This window comes from Seriola lalandi, unplaced genomic scaffold, assembly GCF_002814215.2.
Source record: "Seriola lalandi dorsalis isolate HSWRI2012SDOR001 ecotype SW California unplaced genomic scaffold, Sedor1 jcf7180002054371, whole genome shotgun sequence".
Taxonomy (NCBI): domain Eukaryota; kingdom Metazoa; phylum Chordata; class Actinopteri; order Carangiformes; family Carangidae; genus Seriola; species Seriola lalandi.
This window is the reverse complement of record NW_019524924.1, coordinates 467516-471245: the sequence shown is the minus strand read 5'-3', so window position 1 is coordinate 471245 and position 3730 is coordinate 467516. Positions and strand designations below refer to the sequence as shown.

At 39.7% G+C, this 3730-nt stretch overlaps 1 pseudogene across 1 annotated transcript in view; it reads left to right on the top strand.

Moving 5' to 3' along the window:
* The first annotated feature begins 3188 nt into the window (after positions 1 to 3188).
* The window catches only part of LOC111656828 (uncharacterized), a 1497-nt pseudogene continuing 955 nt past the window's right edge, over positions 3189 to 3730 (top strand). Inside the window, exons 1-2 of the transcript XR_015437415.1 lie at positions 3189 to 3258; positions 3388 to 3723. The product of XR_015437415.1 is annotated as an uncharacterized LOC111656828 (transcript). The remainder of the gene's footprint in view (positions 3259 to 3387; positions 3724 to 3730) is intronic.

Sequence of the window (3730 nt, the reverse complement as noted above, 5' to 3'; positions counted from 1 at the left end):
GCCAGCCAGTGTGGGTCGGCGTGTGACATGTGACCCCCAAGGGTGTCATCAAACAAAACCAGATCTCCTTCTTGGTTCACACTCTTCTGTTTTTGGCTTGCTCTGGAGAGCAGCTCCTGCTCTCTCCTCTCGGCTCTTCAAAGGACAACAACAAGGCCCCAGCCCAGGTCAGCTCTGCTACCTGAGAGACCAGCTCTCTCGCCGGCCTGCTCACAGCAGCCTGCAAACACTATTCTCCTCAACAGCAGCGACCTGCTTCGGATTAACTGAAAGTGAACCAAGTTCTCTTCAGAATCAGCAGCTACACAAGGCCAGCTGATTTTCCAAGCAACAGGAGTCATAGCAGAGTTAGCTTGGAACAGCTAACACTGTGAGGAGAACAATAGAGATAACAGCAAAGTAACATAGCCAGACAGGACTTTACTCCACTAGGAAGCCTCCCAACTCACTGGACTTTACAACACTGGAAAGGGCCTTTTTGTTTGTTCCAAGGACTGGGTAACGTTAACTGACTGGGCCTAACCTCTCCCAGCACATCATAGCACAGCACAGCTGAGCTAAGCAGCAGAAGTCTTAATTTGGTTAATGTACTTGTTGATTGATGTCTTGTTGTTGTAATGTTTGCTTAGGTGGTGGTCAGTCATACAGTTAATCAGGTACTCGTATGTTCACACACATAGCAGTACGTCTCAGTTCTAGAACCTGCATGAAGCTAACCTCCCCCCTCTAACCTGGTACCTTTTTAGATTACACTAGCTAGGCTAACAAAGAAACTCACACCTTCCCTCCCACACACAACCCAAGTGGTCTCAGCGGCCATTTTGAGTAGTTTCTTTGTTTACCGCCATCTTGTGTAGTCTTCTTTGTTCAGGTCATGTGGTCACAGTGACCACTTTGAATCGGCCATCTTGCCTTTGTTTGTGTCCCCACAGACACACACACATACACCTACACACACACATACACACACACCTGTATATACTAGATTAGACATGTGTGTTTTACTCTGCTCCATTGTAAATAAATGCCTTTAAGTATAACTACTAGTGTGTTTAATGTTGCATAAGCGGGAATATTGCCAACCTCTACTTGGTAGAATTCCAATCCTTCAACTTTAACTTACAGTTGATTTGGTAATTTGGTTATAGTTAGTAAGCTAATTGTTAATCAGAATTCCAGATTTATGGTAATAAATTGAGACTAAAACCATATTGGTTATTTTGCCTATTAGTTTAGGCTGGTGCCCTGAGGACTTTAATTAATTTTAAAGTTATTATTTAATATTAATATTTTTACTATTAATATTTTTCTTAGTTTATGATAGCCAATAAATTGATAAATCCAACATATTTGGTGTCCAGCTCATGAGGTAGAGCTCAGACCCAACAGCTGCATGTCAGATTATTATTGAAATAAACAATATCAGTCCTATAATGCAGTTAGACCTAATATACTTTAGTATCATAAAAGTAGGACAAATGCAATCAAATACATATTTCATTAGAGCAACAATAATCCTGTTTGCATGCTTTGACACAGTGAGGAAATACTGCATAGTGTAGCATGTGATACTGTGAACGGCACATTTGTTGATGGAACCTGTAACCCCATAAAATAATGTAGTATGAAATTCTCCTTAGGTTATAAGTAGTAAGCTAGATAGCTGGATAGCCTAATGATTGCAACTTAAGATAGAATAGATGAACACATTGTTTAATCCATTTGTTACACTTATGTTCTTGTGCCTTTAATTTTAGAAAGGCTAATTTAAAAAAAAAAGAATGAATGAAAACTTTCCTCCTAGCTTCCGAACTACCAACTACTCTCCAACTACTCTCAATCAACTAAGTATTGCCTTTCACCGCTGCCACCTTTTAATTCAGCCATGAATTAGAATTGTTCCGTGTCACGCTTTTGTGGATTCACCTGCCGATCTGGTTTGTTGACATACTCCCAGAACTACCATTGAACTAGAGCAGGTCCAGTTAGACAACATTTCTCAGGTAAAGGTGCTAATAATAATGTAAGAGCAATAATAAGTAATAACTAAATAACAGAGAGCTTTTGAAAAATGTACATCTTAAAATAAAGTACTTCATTTTAGAAATATTAAATAGTGTGGCTTCAGTTTCTCGTTTTCTTATTTTTCTAACTCCATTTCACATCTTAATAGTCTCAGCCATTTTTAGCCTATAATAAATAATCTCTGCACATCTTGCACTGCATAACAGCTTTAAATTTTCCATATTGTATAAAGTGATGTCTCTGTGTCTTTTCTAATTTATAAAGCAGGTCTAGGTTCTATATTAATGCTGTGAAAGTATCAAAGCCTCAGTCCACAGAGAAATGCACACAGCCTGTATTCAGAACCTGAGCCTTAAAACCAACCATCAGGACTTCTGGAACTTTGTGATGTCACAACAAAGCTGTCAAAGTTCTCAGCCATGTCGCCCCAACCCGTGGGCTGGGTTGGGTTGGGGTGACATGGCTGAGAACTTTGACAGCTATAAGCTGAAAGCTATAAGGCTTTCTCTAAGTCTGCATTTCTGTCGACTCTGCATGGGGGAATTACCCACAGTTTATTCTGTTGTGATGTTGAACACAGGGTTACCGTGGTTGCCAGGGAAGCCTGGAGAGAAGAACGGTTAAAGCTACAGAAACAGCCTGTTCTGAGCAGGGCTGAAACAGAGGGGTTTATTGACATGCTAAAATACAGGATCAGAGTGGATTTTTAGTAAGAATCTTCAAAGACATGTGTTAGGAGACTTATTTAAACTTGTTGAAAAGGAGTATAATATGTCACTTTTAACAAATAAGCATACGTGAACCACAAAATTTACTTTACAAGAAAAAAAAAGTTTACATTTAATATGAACCGGTGATTCATAGACAAAACTGTGTAGTTATTTTTTCTATTATGAATTCGAAATAAGAAGTTTACATGTAAGTATGAGTTCAGACTCACCTTTTACAGCCACACCTTTTAATTTTGGAAAGGCTAATTAAAGAAAAAAAATGAAACAAAAGAAAATTTTCCTACTACCTTCCTCAAACACCCCACAGAACCAGTTTATGCTGGACTTGAGCACAGGTCTAGAGTATATATAACTCAACCACCACAGGATGTGAGACAGCAGCTTTACAGAGATACATCCTGACCTTCATCCAGGGAGATCATCCAGACTCACAAACAAAGAGACAACATGAAAACTGTTGCAGCCTTGTTGCTGGTGCTGTGTTACCTGGCTGGTAGTCATGGTAAGTCACTGTCAGAGTCATTTTTATTACAGAAGTGATTGTTGAAGCCGTAATGTAATTCGATTTTTTTCCCCCCTTAGATTGGAGTCATTATTTCCACTCACATAAATCATGTTTTTGTCTTCACAGCATGGAACTGCAGGGAGGGTCCACGGCTGAGTAGCATTACACAGATTGATGCTGGACTGGGGAAAGTGGTCGCAGTAAACAGGTTCAATCAGGCATTTGTCCTTATAGGAACAAGGTGGTACAGACTCAGCTCCGTCAGCCTCAAGCATATCTCAGTGGGACCTGCAGGAATGTGGGGAGCCAGCAACACAAACAGAGTGTACAAGTCCGTGGCAGGAAACATGCTACAATCCAGTGGTATCTATTATTACTATTTCCACGTGAACAAATGCAGTCTGTATTGTCCTACCTGCTCATCATCACTGATTTTGTTGGGTTTACTATAATATAATAATGCTAGTAA